Source organism: Lynx rufus, unplaced genomic scaffold (genome assembly GCF_022079265.1).
Source record: "Lynx rufus isolate CCGP_SWC_20201006 ecotype Redwood Valley unplaced genomic scaffold, mLynRuf1.p SCAF_24, whole genome shotgun sequence".
Lineage (NCBI taxonomy): Eukaryota > Metazoa > Chordata > Mammalia > Carnivora > Felidae > Lynx > Lynx rufus.
Window position 1 is genome coordinate 3,999,046 of NW_025814839.1, and position 20,371 is coordinate 4,019,416.

Consider the following 20,371-nt stretch of genomic DNA (forward strand, 5'->3'; position numbering starts at 1 on the left):
TGTGCTAGGAATTCACACAACAAAGGACAAGAGTTGATATTTATCGGGGGTGATGAAAAAGTGTTAGAAATAGATAGTTGTGATGGTTGCAGAACACGGTGCATGCAATTAATGCCAATGAACTGTACGTTTAAGAACAGTTAAAATGGGGGGGCTCCTGGGTGGCTCGGTCAGTTGGGTGTCCAACTTCAGCTCAGGTCATGATCTTGAGGTTCGGGAGCTGTGCTGACAGCTCAGAGCCTGGAGCCTGCTTCAGATTCTGTGTCTCCCTCTCTCTGCAACACCCCCCCCCCAACTAGTGCTCTGTCTCTCAAAAATAAATAAATGTTAAAAAAAAATTAATGGTTAAATGGTACATTTTATGTATATTTTACCATAATAAAAAAAAGTAGCAATAAATAATAAACTACCGGCAGATGGCTTTGAAGCTAAGAGAACATGAGACATATTCTTAGATTATTTGATAAACCCTAAGGGGTTCAATTCAAAGTTCAGGAGCAGCGGACACATCCACAGAAACATTATTTGCGCTTGTAGAAATGTCCACTGTTCTTTTTTTTTATTTTTTATTTTTTTAGTGTTTATTTATTTTGAGAGACAGAGAGAGAGAGAGTGAGCAGGGGAGGGACAGAGAGAGAGGGAGACAGAAAATCCCAGGCAGGCTCAGCGCTGTCAGCAGGGAATCTGACATGGGGCTCGAACTCACAAACTGTGAGGTCATGACCCAAGCCGAAATCAAGAGTCAGATGCTCAACCCACTGAGCCACTGATGCCACTTAGGCATCCAGAAAATATCACTGTTCTAATAGATGGTCCATATTCTATGTAGATCTTATAGTCTCTTTCCTCTTGAGGAACATCCCCAGTGCTCTGCTCTCTTCTGGCTCATTCTCTTCAGCAAACCAACATGCTGTGATACCTCTCATCCTTTTTTTTTAATTTTAAATTCATTTTTATTTATTGTTATTTTATTAAGTAAACTCTACACCCAACATGGGACTTGAACTCATGACCCAGATATCAAGAGTTGTGTGATCCACCTACTGAGTCAGCCAAGGGCCCCTAAATATATCTTTCTTTTTTTAATTTAATTTTTGATGTTTAAAATTTATGTATTTATTTTTCTAAGTAAACTATTACCTCTCATCTTTGCAAAAGTAATCCTCTCTTTAAAAAATTTTTTTTTCTAAAGTTTTATTTATTTGAGAGAGAGAGAGCACGAGCAGGGGAGGAGCAGAAAGAATCCCAAGCAGGTTCCACATTGTCAGTGCAGAACCTGACCCGGGGCTCGAACTCACAAACCGCGAGGTCGTGACCGGAGCCGAAATCAAGAGTCGGGTGCTTAACCGACCGAGCTGCACAGGCACCCCAAAAGTAATCCTCTCTTGATGCTCACCTGCCTGGGGCTACCTCCTCCTTCCCGCCCTGCCCCCACCTCCCCTTCCTCCACTCCCCTTCCCTCCCGAGCCCCGCCTCTTCAAAGAAACACTTTCCTCGATGTCTGCCATGGCTGCCCCACTGCAGAATCCCACAGCCAGTTGTCCTCCGTCTGCTTTCTGGCTTTATCAGCAGACTGCATCCTGGGTGGCCATTGCCTCCTTCTCGGAGACACTCCTGCCACCTGGCTCCCTGCCCTGGACTCTCTCCCGCTCCCCTGCCCCCGCTGGCACCCTGTCACCCTCCTAACCTCCTCGGCATGGCCACGCGCCTTCTTTCAGCCCTCTAAACTCCCACCCGGGCTCATCCAGCCCAGCGCACCCCAATTCTGGGCAGACACCCCCTCCCCCAGCCCGGGCCCTGGTGACCCGCAGGCTGCTGTCCCGACCTCTCCCGCAGCGGGTCCCGGGACTTCTCGGGTTAGCTCGGCCCCCTCTCCCCGGTGCCTGCACCCCAGAAATGTCTACCTCCAGCCTTCCCGTGCTCAGGTAAGACAGCAACAGCAACGAGCGCAGAGGCGTCCTCGTCCTCCGCCGGCTTTTCCTCACTGCCCGCCTCTAATACTCCACGCTCAGGTGTGCCCCTTTCTCCCACCTGGGGACTCCCACCCTCCTCCCAGCTGCATTCTCTCCCGTGCTTGCTCAGGCCCCATGTGTCTCCTTGCTTCCACTCTTACCCCACTGAGTCCATTTTCCAAACGACGTCCAGAGTCATCCTTTAAAAGCACAAGCCATGGGGCGCCTGGGTGGCGCAGTCGGTTAAACGTCCGACTTCAGCCAGGTCACGATCTCGCGGTCCGTGAGTTCGAGCCCCGCGTCGGGCTCTGGGCTGATGGCTCAGAGCCTGGAGCCTGTTTCCGATTCTGTGTCTCCCTCTCTCTCTGCACCTCCCCCGTTCATGCTCTGTCTCTCTCTGTCCCAAAAATAAATAAACGTTGAAAAAAAAATTTTTTTTAAAAAAAGCACAAGTCATGACATGCAGCTCCCCTACGAAAAACACTCATGTGGCTTTCCCGTCAGAATAAACGCTTACGCACTTACCTTGACTTACTGGGTCCGAAGCATCTGGCCCTTCACTGCCGCTTCAGTCTTCCACTCCTTCCGCTCTTCTGCTTGCTCATCCCAGGCCACACACTCTGCCTCCTTGATAGTCTTCCAGCATGCCGAGTACAGCCCCACCTTCACCTCAGGGCCTTTGCACTTGCTGTTCCCTCTTCCTGGAATGCCCTTTCCACAGGTGTACACATGGCTCAGTCCTTCACCTTATTTGGATCTTTGGGCTCATTTTGGATCCTTCTTAGTAGAGAAGGCTTCCCTGAGCACCCTGTTGTGTACAACAGCACCTTACCTCATCTCTGTACCCCCATAATCTGCTTTATTTTTCTTCCTACCACTTATCACCCCTAGATATATATTTGGTGACTTTTTTTTAAGTTTTTATTTATTCATTTAATCTCCATACCCAACACAAGGCTTGAACTCACAGTACCCTAAGATCAAGAGTCACATGCTCTTCCGAATGAGCCAAACAGGTGCCCCATATGTGTTTTGTTTATTTATTTATTTATTTTTATTTATGTTATTTTAGAAAGAGGTAGCAAGGGAGAGGGGCAGAGGAAGAAAGAGAGAGAATCTTTTTTTTTTTTTAATGTTTATTTATTTTTGAGACAGAGAGAGGCAGAGCATGAACGGGGGAGGGACAGAGAGAGGGAGACACAGAATCCAAAGCAGGCTCCAGCTCTGAGCCATCAGCCCAGAGCCCGACGCGGGGCTCGAACTCACGGACCGCAAGATCGTGACCCGAGTTGAAGTCGGACACTTAACCGACTGAGCCACCCAGGCACCCCAGAAAGAGAGAGAATCTTAAGCAGACTCCACACTCAGCCCGATGCAAGGCTTGATTCCACAACCCTGGGATCATGACCTAAGCTGAAATCAAGATGCTTAACTGAACCACCCAGGTGTCCTATATGTGTTGTGTTTTATAAATGCATTCCTGGGGGGGACCTGTCTGGATCAGTCAGTAGGGCATGTGACTCTTGATATTGGGGTCATGAGACTGAGCACCATAGAGAGGTAATAGATGCTGGGCATAGAGATTACTTAAAAAAAAATAAATTAGGGGCCCCTGGGTGGCTCAGTCGGTTAAGCATCTGACTTCGGCTCAGGTCGTGATCTCGCGGTCCATGAGTTCGAGCCCCACGTCGGGCTCTGTGCTGACAGCTCGGAGCCTGGAGCCTGCTTCTGTTTCTGTGTCTCCCTCTCTCTCTGCCCCTCCCCCGTCCACGCTCTGTCTCTGCCTTTCAAAAATGAATAAATGTTAAAAAATTTTTAAAATAAAAAATAAATTAAATAAATGCACTCCTGAACAACCACGGAAATGGATAACAAGATAAAAGAGATATACAGTTGACCCTTGAACAATGCAGCAGTTGGGGTGCCAACCCCAGCTGAAAACCCACATATGACTTTTGACTCCTCGAAAACTTTATTGATAGCCTACTGTTCACTGGAAGCCTTAACAGTAACATTAAGAGTTAGTTAACACATATTTTGTAGGCGATATGTATTATATACCGTATTCTTACAATAAATTAAGCTAGAGAAAAGTGTTATTATAAGGAAGAGAAAATACATTGACTATGCTATATTTATTGGAAAAAAATCCACATATAAGTGGACCCACTTAGTTCAAACCCATGTTGTTCAAAGGTCAATTGTATTTGTACATCTATCTATATCTATATCTATATATCTACATCTATATCTATGCCTATATAAACACAGACAACACAGCAAATTCAACATAAATGAATCCAGATATATCTGTAGATAGATATCAAAGGTATCCATATTTTGGGGGCACCTGGGTGGCTCCATCGGTTAAGCATCTGACTTCCGCTCAGGTCATGATCTCATGGTTCGTGAGTTCGAGTCCTGTGTCAGGCTCTGTGCTGACAGCTCAGAGCCTGGAGCCTGCTCGGATTCTCTATCTCCCTCTCTTTGTCCCTTCCCCGCTCATGCTCTGTCTCTCTCTCTCTCTCTCTCTCTCTCAAAAATAAATAAACATTAAAAAGAAAGATATCCATCATATGACTTCATTCATATGAGGACTTTAAGATATAAAACAGATGAACATAAGGTAAGGGAAGCAAAAATAACATAAAAACAGGGAGGGGGACAAAACATAAGAGACTCTTAAATACAGAGAACAAACTGAGGGTTGCTGGAGGGACTGTGGGTGGGGGGATGGGCTAAATGGGGAAGGGGCATTAAGGAATCTACTCCTGAAATCATTGTTGCACCACATGCTAACCAACTTGGATGTAAATTAAAAATAAATTTAAAAAAGGTATCCACATTTTATAGATAGGCAGATAAATACACATATTGGATCTATCTGATTTCTTACGGCTCATTTCCATTAAACTCTTCTGATCATGGTTAAATGGATACAAATACATATCATAGACTGGCTTCTGGCTGTTTTCTTTTTTTCTGCTTTGCTCAGTTGTGACAAGGAGACCACAATGCTTTCCACTTTTCTGGTAGTTACTTAGGAGCCTGGCTCAACGTTGTCAATGTGAGTTTCCACTGTTCTTCTTTGGCTGGTTTTGAAGCACATTTTAGTGAATTTAATCTCCTAAGAGCATTTACAAGGGTAGTTCCACCCTCAAATTGTTCAAAAGCCAATTCTTAATTAGAATAGATGAAGGCTAGTAGAAGCTTAGTTTGCTTTTACGTTCTTTTTTTTTAAACTGATTTTATTTTATTTACTTTTTTTAAGTAGGCTTCACAGCTAGTATATAGTCCAACGCAGGGCTTGAACTGACAACCCTGAGATCAAGACCTGAATGGAGATCAAGAGTCGGATGCTTAACTGATTGAGCCACCCAGGCACCCCCATTTCTTTCTTTCTCTTTCTTTCTTTCTTTCTTTCTTTCTTTTTTTAAAAAAATTTTTAATGTTTATTTTTGAGAGAGAGAGAGAGAGCATGGGGCGGGGGGGGGAGCAGAGAGAGAGAGAGGGAGACACAGAATCCAAAGCAGGTTCCAGGCTCTGAGCTGTCAGCACAGATCCCAATGCGGGGCTCGAACCCACGAACCATGAGATCATGACCTAAGCCGAAGTCGGACACTCAACCAGCTGAGCCACCCAGGCACCCCTCTTTCTTTTTTTTAAGAAAAATCAAATGTAAGATTTTCACCCTGTTGATCTAAAATAATTAGGTAATTAATGGGCACCTCTAAAATCTCCTTTGCCATTTCAAACCCACTAGAGTGGCCACACTGAAAACAATGGAAAATAACAAGTGTTGGCAAGGATATGAAGAAATTGAAACCCTCACACATTGCTGGTGAGAATGTAAAATGATATAGCTGTTTTAGAAAACAGTTTGTTATTCATCACGAGTTAAACATGGAAGTACCATATGACTCAGCAATTTCATTCCTAGGTGTATACCCCTCCAAGATTGAAAACAGACACTCAAAATAGTATGTGTACATGCATGTTCATAACAGCACTATTTGTGGTAGCCAAAAAGTGGGAGCATCCCCTGTGTCTATAACTGGGTGAATGGATAAACAAACAAACAAACAAGAAATATATATATATATATAACCGTACAATGGAATATTCAGTCGTAAAAAAGAATGAGGTTCTGGGGTGCCTGGGTGGCTCAGTCAGCTAAGTGTCTGACTCTTGGTTTTGGCTCAGGTCATGATCTCACAGTTCATGAGTTTGAGCCCTGCAGTGGGCACTGTCCTGACAGTGTGGAGCCTGCTTAGGATTCTCTCTTCCTCTCTCCTCTCTGCCCTTTCCCTGCTCTCTCTAAAAAAAAAAAAAAAAAAAAGGTTGGGGGGAGGGCTCAGTCGGTTAAGCATCTTACTTTGGCTCAGGTCATGATCTCACAGTCTGTGAGTTTAAGCCTCACATCCGGCTCTGTGCTGGCAGCTCAGAACCTGGAGCCTGCTTCGGATTCTGTGTCTCCCTCTCTCTCTGCCACCCCCCACCACCACCTTGTTCTTTCTCAAAAATAAATAAACAGTAAAAAATTATAAAAAAAAAAAAAGGAATGAGGTTCTGATATACACCATCATGAATGAACTTCAAAACCATGATGCTCAGTGAAAGAAGCCAGACACAAAAGGTCACATATTGTATAATTCCATTTATATAAAATGTCCAGAGTAGGTAAATCCATAGAGACAGAAAGTAGATTGGTGGTTGCCAGGGACTGGGGGGACGGGGGGATGGAGAGTGACTCCTAATGGGTCCAGTGTTGCTTTTGGGGGGGGCGGGGAGTATGTAAACATGTTGGGACTAGACAGAGGTGATAGTTGCACAGCATCGTAAATGTACTAAATGCCACTGAATGGCTCACTTTAAAATGGTTAATTTTAATTGTATGTGAATTTCACTTCAATTAAAAATAAAACTGTTTAGGCTTCATGTTAGATCCTTTAATTAGCGCAACCTTGACTTTCATTATGAAATAGTTAGCATTTTTGCAAAGACTCAGTGATAAAAAAGATTATTGCGTCTCTGTAGAGAACACAAATTACAAAATTTCTAGGGCAGAGGGGACAAAACAGGGTTCCAAGTCAGAAAGGAAACTCCATTCATCTTATTCTTTCTCTTCTTCTGGTAAATATATACCACTAAAGGATCTGGGACTTAATTAAGTATTAAACGTAGCTCCTCTTCCTTTGAAACCTCTTCCCTGCCTTCCCAGTTACTCACCGCTGAGTACCCCCCTACTGCTGGTGCCACACTGGCGCCCATTCTTCCCTTTCTCCCAGAATACCGATTCTGTTGAGGCATCTCCCTTCCCCCAAGCAGCCCGGAGCCTCAAGGAAGCTGAGCCCGGCCCCAGAAGTGACTAACCTTAAAATAATCCACTCCCCTTACCAGTGACTGGCTCAGGTATCACCATGTGACCCCAATCTCATGAATGAGATGTTAGGGGGACATTTGGTGGGATGGTAGTTTAAAAACTATGCCCCACAAATCCTCTGATAGGCCTCCCTTTGAGAAGTGAAGCCCGGGGTGCCTGGCTGGCTCAGTAGGGAGAGCATGCCACCCTTGATCTCAAGGTCATGAGTTCAAGCCCCATGTGTGGCATAGAGTTTACTTAAAATTGAAAAAGAAGAAGGAGGAGGAGGAGAAAGAGAAGAGGAAGAAATGAAGCTTAACTCTAGTCCCCTTGTGACTGCGATGGACTTAGTGACTAGCTTCAAACACACAATATGGTGGAAGCAATGGTATGTCACTTCCAGAATTAGGTTATTGAAAAGCTTTTGGCTTTCATCTTGGGCTGGCGCTTTTGCTTTCTCTTCCTCAGACAACTGACTCAGGCAGAAGCCAGCTACCGTGTCATGAGGACACTCGGGCAGTTTATGGAGACCCCTGTGTAGCAAGAACCAAAGTCTCCTATAACAGCCAGGGAGGAACTGAGGCCAGCCAAGTGAGCTTGTGAGTGAGCCTGAGAAGAACAGATGTCATCCTTGTCCAATAAAAATCATACCCACCCCTCCCCATGAGTCTCCATTTCGAGTGGCACAAGAGCCTTGCACAAACTGGCTGAAGAATGTATTAGGCTTGGGGACCCAGTCCCTCACCATCTCTCAGCTCTGTTATCATCCGTGTTGACTACATTCCCAGGCAGGTCCTCCTTACGTGGTAGTCAAAATGCTCCCTACAGCTCCAAGCTTTCATTCTGCAGCTTGGCAATCCCCGAAGACAGGATTATGGCAAAATTCCCATGGCCAATGCTCACTGGGTAGGAAACTGTGTCACGTGTTCTTTTATTAACCTATCACTGTGGCCAGGGGCTAAGAACATGCTGGTTGACGAGGCCTGAGTCACATGACTACTTCCAGAGTAGGGACAGGCGACGGCCCAAGAAGTGGGAGACAGTTCCCCAAGGGAAAACTTGCACTTGGGAGCAGAGAGTGAAAGCAACAGACCTCCACCTAACTGTCAATGTCTTTTACTGCCTCCTGTAAACATGTCCAAGTGTCCCCCAACCTGGAAATGAAACACGACATCTTGCATCTCCCTCAAGCTTTTTGCCGATTACTCCCCTTCCTTTTGCCACCAAACTTCTAGTCCACCATGGCCACTCCACCTCCTGATTTTTTGTGCCCTCCTCGGTCCTGGATAACAAGGCTTCCAGCCCCACCAGTCCACCCGAAGTGCTCTGGCAGTGGTCACCGATGCTCCAATGCCCAGTGCAATGGCCTTTCTTCCAAGCTGCCCTGCTTGGCCTCTTGGCCCCATGCTAAACCGCTGACCGAGGTTCCCCACTCCCACAATAAGACAGGTTTCCGGACATCCTACCAACGGGCCCCTCCCCTGACCTTTCAGGCAGCTCTTTCTCGGTCTCTTTCACTCCTGCCCCATTTGTCACTGTCCTCCAAGCTGTGTCTTAAGCCTTCATGTCGTCTTACATCTATACTGTCTTGGACATTCTTTGCTATATCCAGAGTCTTGGCCATGCCCATATGACAGTGAATCCCCGGAGCTGTCCTGTTGTCAGCTCCAGACCCGTCTTGCCAGCTGCCTACTGTCCATTTCCACCTCAACATCCTGCAGACAGAACCTTTAGACTCATGTGTGTCCCAAATCACATTCATTACCCCTCCCCTTCCTGGCCAGCCTAAGTTCCCTCCCAACTTCCGACTGTCTGGGGTTGAAAGCCAGTTCTACTCTTTGCTAGCCAGGTAGCCACGGGCAAGTTCTTTCACTTTTCTGTGTCCCGGTTTCCTCATCTATGAAATGGAAATGGTGACAGTACCTACTTTGTAGGGTTGGCTGAGGATGTTTTTTGGTAATACTTGTCAAGTGCTTGGCACACGGCTTGGCATGTGGTTAGTGGTTTAGTATCAGGCAGAGAGGTGAAGCAGAACCGAAATGGGAAAGAAGCCCCTGCCCTGGGCACGGTGATGGGCATGAACGTTCTATTGATTACAGTTAAATGGAACTCTTTCCTCTCCCTCTGCAATGCTGTTCCTCAGCTCTCAAGAGCATCGTGTGCGTAGCTGTGCACCACCACGTGGGTACACGCACCACCATGCTGTCTCCCTCCCCACCTCATGCTCACTGATCCGGCCTTTGGGACCTGGAAACAACATCCTTATCTCTTTCCACCTTTCCGTCCCCACTGGCCTAACACAGAGCCGTCGTCTCTCACCTGAGCTTCTAAAAAGCCTCGCTGGCCTCCAGTCTCTGCTCCCCACCTGCCCCACCCCACCTGTCCTTCTTATGACCACAGCGGAGTTTTCTAAGACACCCACCTAATCCTGCTGCCCTTACGAGTCTCTCGTTTCCCGGTCCTGTAGGCGATGCCATCCAAATTTCTTAGAGTGATAGACAAGGCCCTCATAACCTGTTCTCTTTCCATCAACCACCCTACCTGTATCCGTTTCCTACTGCATTGCTTCTTTAACAAATTGCCGCAAATTTAGCAGATTGAAACCACACACATTTATCATCTTACAGTTACAGAGGCCAGAAGTCCACAATGAGTCTTATGGGGCTAACTAACTTCAAGGTGTTAGCCTGCCTGGTTTCTTCTGGAGGCTCTCGGGGAGACTCTGTTCCTCGTCTTTTCTTCTGTACGCTGTTCACATTCCTTGGCTCGTGGCCCCACATTGCCTTTTCTCCCTCTGTTTTTATTGCCACACCACCTCCTACCCACTCTGGTCTCTGCCGCCCACTGATAAGGATCTTTGGGGTTGCATTTAGGCCTCAGCTGGGTAATTCAGGATAACCTCCCCATCTTAAGATCATCTGCACTGTCCCTTCTGCCATATAAAGTAATGCACACAGGTTCAGGGGATCAGGATGTGGGTATCTTTGAGGGCCCACCACTGTACCCAAACATGTGACACCCCCACTTTAGCCAGCTGGGACTCCCCTGACGCTCTCAGGACCCACCAGCCACTTGCTCCCCTCTGCTCCTTTGCTCTTGCTCTTTCCTCTGCTGAATGACTGGCCCACCCCTTTCCACCTGCCCATCTCCATACTTTAATTTCTAGGCTTAGCTCAAATGGCACTTCTCTTTTGTAGCTTTCCTTAATCCCCACTACCGGAAGAATGAAGTGCACTCTTTCTCATGTTCCCAGAGCATAGCAACTTATGACATACAAACAATATCTGGTTTACACATCTGATCACTTACTCAACAGTAAAGTCCGTAGGAGTAGGGACTTCTGCTTGATTGTCTTTATTGCCCCAGCTCCTAACGCATAGCTCATGGCACTTAACAGGTGCAAAAAGGCATTTCGTGAGTCCAAAAGCAGTTAGTGAAATTCATTAAGATTCTTGAAGTCCCGGTTTGTAGTGGGAAGGCTTTATGATAGATGTCAGTTGTTCCATCCACCAGGCCCTGCATTCCTGACCCCCCCCCTCGTGTGCATAACAGCTCCCTTCCTTCCTTTGGGGAGTTTTATCTTCCCACACAAGGTGGTCACGGTCACATTGCCCTAAAGCCCACAGAACTGGGGCCCATGGCATAGGTATATCCGGTCAGAGTCAGAGTGGTTGTCCCAGATGGGGGCATGTTGCCCAGACTGGGCTAAAGAAAATGAAGTCATGGGATTCTACATGGAGGCTGGAGAGAGAAGGTGCTGGTGAGCCAGGGGGAGGTCCCGCCCTCCTCATCAGCCTCCACCTTGGGGAAGCCTGCGTACAGACAGGAGAGTGAGGTCAACTTGGAGGAAAACTGAGCTCTGGGTGGTTAGTGAGCTGGGCCGATGTGTGACCCCATTCCCCAAGGCCAGCCCCACCCTTGGACTTCCCTTGACAAGAGCTAAGCAATGCCCCCCCCCCTTTTTTTTGCTTCTGTCAGTTGGGGTTGGATATTTGACTTGGGCCCGAATGAATCTCGACAAATACAGGCTGTAACTTGTAAGGCTTCATGGTCTAATTCTTTGCACTGTGTAGAGACCTAGCTATATGACTGTAGTGTGGGTGGGTAGCTTCCAAGTCCGGTGTGCAGGAAACAGAAGGTAAAGTAGTGAATTCATCTCCTTGACAAATACTTTGGGATGATATGCGATGTGAGGGAAGACACTGAAGGGATAACACTGGCCTCTTTCAATGGCAGAAAATCAGGAGAACTGGATTAAGAAAGACAAAGGTGCAGGGTAGGGAGGATGGAATTTACTGGCTTATGTAGCTGCAAGGTCTAAGACTAGGGCTCATTTCTGGCACAGCTGGATCCAGGAGCCCTCAGACGGAGACATCAGGGATTGGTCCCTCTCCACTTCTCCCCCGTTCTTTGTGCTGTGTCGATTTTATTTTCAAGTGGTCTCCTTCCACACCGCAAAAGAGATGGCCACCAGCAGCCCCACATTCACTTATTACCAGCAAAGAAGGAATGTGAAGTGTATAGAGGGCAGTAAGGTTAGACAGAGTTAGAGACTATCAATCAGGAATGCTGTAAGTCCCTACTAATGGGACTTAAGTGATAAAGGCTCATTTGTTGCAAGAATTAGCTGTCTGGAGGTAAGCAACTCCAGTGTTGGCTTGGTGATTCAACCATGTCATCAAGAACCAGGTTCTTTCTCTCTTTCTGCTCTTCCATCCGCAGCATGTCTATAACATTGTTCCTCTGGATCAGAGAATGGCTGCTGTGACAGCCTCACACAGTGGCCTTCTGAGAAGGAAGAAAAGAAGAAAGGAAGAAGGCAGGAGAAAAGGAACTTTCTCATTTTCACCTTTTTTTTATTTCAGGGGGTAAAATCTTTTCCAGAAATCCCCAGCACACGTCCCTCTCCATCTCATTGACCATAATCTAGTCATAATCTAGTCACCATCCCTGACCCTGACCTCTCGCATAGCAGAGTAAGATTCCTATGATTGGCTACAGCCAATTATGATTCTTCCATTTGCTAAGAGAGCAGCGCAATTGTGCACATGCTCACCCTCTTTGAGCTTCCAGGGTGGTGAGGCCCACCCCTGGTCTTGGGAACTGAACCGTGGTTGGCCTCGTGGAATGTGAGAGCAAGTCTCTTGGAGGGCTTCTGGATCAGGTCTTTGGTGAGGTTGTTAAGCCACTCATTTAGCCAATCCAGGACTTGGCCTACCTCCATTCTCACTGCGGGAGATACAGCCCTCACGGTGTGAGCCACGTTCAGTTGGGATTCTGTTACTTGTAGCTGAAGGCATGTCACAGATACATTCCTCTAACTCTGGCGGAATGTGCTCAAGGCAGTTTTCTCCAGACTTGCTTTAGCGCTCCAAAGATACGGGCCACAGGAGAGGCCAGTCCACTCTGTCCTTCCAAGGTCCATCTCAATTGCCATCTTGTCCCTAAAGCCATCGCTGACGTGCGCAGTCACAATCACCCTGCCCTCTCCCAAACCCCTCAGACATTTTGTGCGCTCTTCCTGTTGCCCTTCCCAATTCACTCAGCAGGTGTTTATTAAAGCCCTGTAAGTTCTAGGGGAGGTGCTAGGTGCTGGCATTTTACAGGTGAAGTTGCCCCTTGCCTGCCTTCGATCATGCAAAGCGTGCTTGGTTTTACTCTGCCTGACCTTTGTGCATTCATTCATTCATTCATTCCGACAGTCCAGTGTTGAGGGGCTCCTCTGGGCTAGGCCTTGTGCGGATTAAGGAAAATGGCCCCCACCTTCAAAATGCATATCGTCTAGCCAGGGGACAGTGACAGAGATAAGCACAGGGGCCACCAGGAAGCAGGACAGGGACCACTAACACAGGCTGGGGGAGAGCGAGAGCAGGGAAAACGCTAACACAGAGACCACTACTTGTGCCCATTGAGCCGAACTGAGCACCAGGTCCTTTAATCCTCCCACAAATCTTCTGAGGGGCACGTGCTGCTACTGTCTCCATTTTGGAGATGAAGTCACTGCTCAGAGATGTCACATAACTTTCCCTGGATCACACAGCCAGGCAGTGGCAGAGCTGGGGTTTGAACCCAGGCCCGGGCACAAATTTCTGCACTGCACTGCCTGTCCAGGTGGCAGGGGGCAGGGGAAAATACTTGCCAGATCTCTGCTTGCAGTGAGAGGCCTTGAGCACATCCTTCCTGCAGGGTCTCAGAAGGAACCACCCCTGTAGTCACCTCGATCTTGGACTTTTAGCCTCCAGACTGCAAGACAATACATTTCTGTTGTCTAAGCCTTTGAGTTTGTGGCCCTTTGTTACGGCTGTGATAGCTTATGAATATATACCCTGTGTAGGTCTCAATGGAGCTGGGAAGTAGTGACAGGGAGGGAGAGTCCTGTGAGATGAGACTAGAAAGGCAGGTCAGGGCCAGATCACGCAAGATCTTATTCTAAGATCCAGGAAAACCACGCGTGGGTTTTATAAACGTCCTAAGTGGGGGCGGGGAGGCAATGCTGTGTCACAGATGCTTTGGAAGGGGGCAGGAGTAACAGTGGAAAGACCAGCAAGGAAGCCACGGCATCGTCCAGGTGAGAGAAGATGATGGCTTGGACAGAGTTTGTTCTGCAGACATCTGGGGGATCTGTGGATGGCTGGGGAGGGGAGAGAGGGAGGAATCAAGGGCGATTTCCGGCTCGAGTTACTGGATCGCTGAGGATGGTTCTTACTCCAAGACAAAAGACCAGAGCTGGGGGGTAGAGCTAGATTTGTGGGAGAGAATGGAAGCATTCCTTTCAAACGCAAGAAGGTATGTGTGTATGCAACATCCCAACAGACACATTGAGCAAGCAGATGGGGCTGTGAGTCTGGAGCTCAGAGCAGGATCTATGCCAGAGATAGAAATCTGGGGATCTCACTGCATCAAGATGGTCTTTCAAACCACAGGAATTGGTGAGGTCACCTAGAGAGAAGAGAAGGAAGAGAAAGGCCGGGACCCAGCCCTGAGAATCCCTCTCCTGAGGGCTGGGGGAGATGACCAGGGATGACTCATGATTACTGATGTGTAGAGAACCCATGGCCTGGGGGAGCCAGGCTACTCCTGGGGACGAGAAGAGCCTTCGCGAGGACATGGTAAGTAGTCAGATGGACTGCAGGAATGGGAAATGGCCAGGGAGGAGAGAGCAGCTGTCAGACCCGTGTGTCAGTTTCCTAGGGTAACAAAGAGCCACAAACTGGGGGCTTAGGACAATAGAAGTTGATTCCCTCATAGTTCTGGAGGCAAGTCTGAATCAAGCATTTTTTTTGTACAGCATCAACCATGAAGCCTCTGTGACTATCCCTACCTACAGTAGCCCTTCCCTCCCATCCCCTTACACTATTTCTTCCTAGCACTTACGGTTATCTGAAATCCCATACAGTTTCATTTGTTTTTAGGGCAGCAATGACTGGGACTGTTGTATGTGCTGCTATATCCCTCGAATCCTGATTGTGTCTGGCACTTAGTAGGCCCTCACGTAATTACCGAGAGAACAAATAAACCTAGAGAAACAATACGCATGGGAAACACCAGAAGAAACAACTCAAAGAGTTCAGTGTTCATGGTTTCCTCTGTTGATAAGAATACTTTTAATTTTCCTCTCTACATTTTTCTGCTTTAAAAATAAAACATCTGGGGCACCTAGGTGGCTCAGTCAGTTGAGCATCTGACTTCAGCTCAGGTCATGATCTCGCAGTTTGTGGGTTCAAGCCCCGCATCGGGCTCTGTGCTGATAGCTCAGAGCCTGGAGCCTGCTTCAGATTCTGTGTCTACCCCTGTCTCTGCCCTTCCCATGCTCATGCTCATGCTCTGTCTCTCTCTCTCTCTCTCAAAAATAAATAAACATTAAAAAAATAATAAAAATAAAAATAAAACATCCTGGGGCACCTGGGTGGCTCAGTTGGTTAAGCATTTGACTCTTGATTTTGGCTCAGGTCATGATCTCACAGTTAGTGAATTTGAGCCCCATGTCTAGCTCCGTGCTGTCAGTATGGAGCCAGCTTGGGATTCTCTCTCTCTCTCTCTCTCTCTCATTTCTCTGCCCCTCCCCCACTTGTGCTCTCTCTCTCAAAATAAATAAATAAACTTAAAAAAAAAATAAATAAAACATCCTATTTTGGGGGGGAGATAGAAATGCTCTACATCTTGGTTTGAGTGGTGATTACACGGATGTGGACAACTGTCAAAACTCATCCAACTGAACGCTTGAGAGCTGCATTCTATTATATGCTAATTACACCTCAAAAATAAAAACCATATAAATAATACATGTGTCTATCTTAAAATATAATGCTCTTGCAATTCTATAAATTCTTATAGAATTTAAAATATATAATTGTAAATAGGATAACAGGTATTGAATCTAGATTCTAAATTATATTTGGTTATTTTTTTTAGTTTTTAATATTTTTTTAGGGGGGAGGGGCCAAGAGAGAGAAGGGGACAGAGGCTCCAAAGCAGGCTCCACACTGACAAGCAGAGAGCCTGACACGGAGCTCGAACTCACGAACCATGAGATCACGATGCTTCATCGGCTGAGCCACGCAGGTGCCCCTGACTTGCTGTAACATTAATAAAAAAGAAGAAGACAGAAAAAGTTCTGGGAAGACCTCTACACGTGGACACATACAGACCAGTCTATACCTGCGAAATTAACACCGCTTTGTAACATACCCCTGTAGTTTATAAAAATTTTGTTCTAGGCTTTCTCTCTCCTCTGTTTATTCTGTAACAAACTGAAGCCACAAGTTAAGCTGATCCCTGCCGAATCTAAAGTTTCCGGTTAGCCTGTTTATTCCTGTTTGACTGTGCCTCTGGGGGCAGTAACTGAGTCTACATTCTCAAAGAAAGGACTCCTTAGAGTCTAGATAGTTTTGTTCCAGAAGCAACTTTTCCAGCTGGGGAAGCACCCTGGCTTCCATGAAGCTCCATATAAAAGAACTGAGACGTCAGCGTAAATGGTTTGTGTGGACTGGGCCCCAAGCCTCCCCGGAGTGAAGGGGCCACAACAGGCAATCGGAATGAAGTGATTTCCCAAAGCCAGCCCTTGGGTGGAGGGGGAAAACCACTGGCGTGGTTTTCTTCCTCCTTCTTTATCAGCTCTGGCTCAGGCCCCGCTGAAGTGGGAGAGGAGACAGGGAGAAGTTAGAAAGTTCCAGGAGGAGAGGGGGAGGCTTGCAGAGGGTGGGCGTACTGGACTGTTTCACTCACACCAACATGGTCTCCAGTCGGTACTCGGCTCCTTTCCCAAAGCAACCACAACACAGGTCTTGGGAGCTGTTTCCTTTCTGTCCCCAAGTTCCAGAGTTAGAGGGGGGCAGTAGAGCAGAGTGGGTGAGGAGCCCAGATTTTGGGCTCATGCTGGGATCCCAGGCGATGCTGGGATTGAGCACTGCCCTCTTCAGGGGTCAGCTACACAACCTCAGCCAACGCTGGCCAGTCCTGAACTGTCTCCTACTGGGCCTCGGTTTCTTGATTTGTACCATGGGGTAACTGCACCTACCTCACCAGGCTGGCGTTAAGGACTGAATGGAATAGTACGTGCAAAGTACTCAGCACAGCAACTGTGGTTTGGTCAGCAGGAATTGAACTAGCCCTTGGAATCAGACACGTCAAAACAGGGCAGAGCTTGCTTCTGCCTCTAATGCTCAGCAAGTGCAGGAGAATTCTCTAATTCTGCACTTCTAATTCTCTATCAGCTTTGGGTCCTACCAAAGAAAACAGGGATTCTGGGTCTGCCCCTCTGGATTGCCCCTTTGGTGCTGGAAAAGAGGTCTCTCCTGGGGATGTTCTTCTAGGTTTTTCCAAGTCCCCTTGGGCTCACACAAGCCAATAGTAACACAATCAGGGTTCTTAGCGTCAATTACCTCCCTTCTCACAAGAATGTTATCTCAGCAGGTGAAAAGAAAACTGTTTTTAAGAGTTCACCAAAAAGCCGTCTCCTGAGGGCTCCAAGAGAAGAGAGGCAGGGCTCAGTGTAAGTTATCTTTCTCGGGATTATTCTGGTTCTGAAAAGCAGTGGAACATTCTTATTTATAAGCGTGAGGGGAACGGGGGCCGCAGGGAGCGGAGAACCCAGCGTATAGGAAGAAAGTAAGGGAAGAGAGCTTTAGCGTTGCTCTGGCCAAACAGAGCTAGGAATCTCGCCAAAGGGAGAGTGTGCGATTGGCAGCAACCGAGAGATCCTGTATGGACTTTTAGGAAAGATTCTGGGCCACAGCACAGGGCCTCCTCCGTCGGGGCCAGGAGAGTTCTGGCAGCAGCCCCCCCGCCCAGGCATGTTCCCACATAATTGAAGTCGAATGTGCTGGGCGGGGGAGGGTAGATGGAGGAGGCCTCTGAGTTCCTGGCTGCACAATCTCTGTGTTCTGCAGTTGGCCCTGTTTGGGATCAAAGCCAGTTAGTGTTGATTTTCTGCAGCATGGAAACAAATGCAACGAAGCTGTTTTCCTGAGGCATGCATTTTGCAAAGAGGATTTGAGGTTGTTTTCTTTCTCCCCCCCCCCCCCCCCGGGAGGACAGGTGGGGCCAGGAGGTGGGAAAGTTGTGTGACGTGGCTCTTCTATTGCTGTCTCTTCTGCAGACGGTTTTGGGCTCATAGTTTCCGTGTGAGCACAAACTAATCAGTTAGAATGTGTGAGTGGGCATGGCCACGGCTAAGGCTCAGTCTTTCACGAAAGATAATTCCTGGAAGATGCTGCCGGAGGACCCTCTGGCTGTGTGTGATAAGTCACAATTTGTTTGCTCTCCCGCTGGAGTGTTTCCAGGAGAGCAGTTCTCCTCTTCCTCCTAAAATTTTCCATGGACTCTTCTTCACTTCTAGATCTGTGATCTTGTTCTTTTGCCCCAGAAATTAGTTCGAGTTCCTTCTTTCCAGTTAGCACCAAAGTCTTTTGATGCTAACCATTATATTAATGATGTAAAGTGATACAGGCAAGTTTCTCAAGTGGTGGAGGGCGACACATTGTCTTAATGGCGCTCAACTGCCCCCAGGCCTCTAGGGAAGGTCTGGACTCTTGGCCCATTGGGCCATAACCAAGGGATTGAGAATTTACAATCAGGAATTGAGATGGCTAAAGGAAGTCTCAGTGCACTTTTTTTTTTAAAAAATAGGTTTCATGCCCAGCGCACGTGGGGCTTGAACTTACCACCCCGAGAGAGCAAGACCTGAGCTGAGATCAAGAGTCAGACGCTCAACCAACTGAGCCACCCAGGCCCCCCCAACACCATTCCTTTTTAAATGAGGAAACAGACGTACAGGGAGATTTGGTCTGGGATCTACTGCTCCTTCCAGACCAAAGATGGCAAAAGACATCTCCACAGAGGCCAGGTCAAACATCTCTGCATTTATTTTGAGGCTGGATCTGAAAGGAGTTTGGGGCCAGGGGATTTAGAACACGGTCTGAAAAGAAGCAAAGCTGCTTTAGTTCACTTAGTGCGCGTGGTAATTAGCCTTGGAGTAACAAATGTTATCTGCACCAGCACAGCTCCGTGCCAAGTACCAAAACCACATTTTCCAGATGATTCCAATGAGAAGTTTCTGACCCGAAGCAATTCAACATTAGGCCCCAAAGACCACAATCATCTTGTACAAAACAGCAGATTGTTCATTTCTCCCTGGCCTTCTTTAATGCATTGAGAATGCAAAATCCAGATTAAGAACCAATTGCGGCGCCCCTTTCGTGCTCACCTAAGCTTCCAGAATTATAATAAGAGACTGCTCAATGTTGGTGAAAAGCATACGAGCTAAAATGCTGCTGAGGTAGTTTTGGCTTCTGGGAGTACAGCTTTCAAAATGAATGTCTAACAGAACCTGATATTGTTAAGTGCCTGAGCATTCCGGGGAGGGCACGAGTCCCGGGGAGGCCGGGTAAAAAGGGTTACCAGTAAGTGGTAAATGGTTACTATTACCTTTAAGTGATGAAAACAAGGCATGAAAGGGTTGATTTTAACATTAATCGGGATAAAGAGGCCACAACCCCTCCCCAAAAATAAAAGGTAAAAAATAAAAGAAGCTTTATGTAACTTCCCTGAGGTCTCCTAATGCACCAATGCAAAAATATTTTTTGTTTGCTCCAGGGTGACTAAAGCGAAGTGCTTGGGGGTGAAAATGAACTTCATGTTACACAGGATGAGACACTTGGCTTTGGCTCCAGGACAAAATGGTGGGGGGTGGGGGGGAGGGTTCCTGAAAGGAAAGGCTTTTCTTCCTATTACTACTTCACACTTTTCCTTTTCACTTCACTCTTTTAACTTCATATATATATATATATACACACATATATATATATACATGTGTATACATATATATATATAACCCATACATATATGGGTTGTTTTTTGTTTTTTTTTTAATTTGAGAGAAAGAGAGGGAGAGAGAGAATCCCAAGCAGGCTCCACGCACAGCATGAAGCCTGATGCGGGCTCGATCCCACACCACGACCCTGGGATCATGACCTGAGCCGAAATTGAGTCCGATGCTCAACTGAGCCACCCAGAAGCCCCTAAAATTTTTAACTTTAAAAGCTACATCTGTTGGTGTGGACACTATACAGATATCCTGGAACTCCCACTTCCAGAACCTTCACGGGCACAAGTGAAAAGGACTGGCCAGAAAGCAGAGGCCTGTCGGAGAACACTTGGTGGCTTCCTAAACTCGCTTAAGGTGATGGCCAGGTCTCTGAGTAGTTTAGATGTCCCCCAGCACCATTAAGGAGCAGGAGCTGGGTCTTGAGAGACTCCTGAAAAATTTCCCTTCTGCTGCCAAGAAAGAAATTAACGCAGCAGAATTCACCACGGCAGTTAATTCAGCTTTATCCTGGAGAAAATGAAATAGCTTTCCTCAAATGGGAGAGTGGCTTTCCTTTTTTAGATAAGCCCATTGACTTCATTGCGGGAGCCCAAGCTTGCCACCAGCCCAAGCTACGTGGCAGAACGCACAGCAGCCAAATCAAGGATGGTATTTGTAACTTGTGTATCCCGACTGTACCAGGAGAGGGGTTTCCAAGTGATGACAGAAGGTTGTTCATTCGTGATTTGCCAA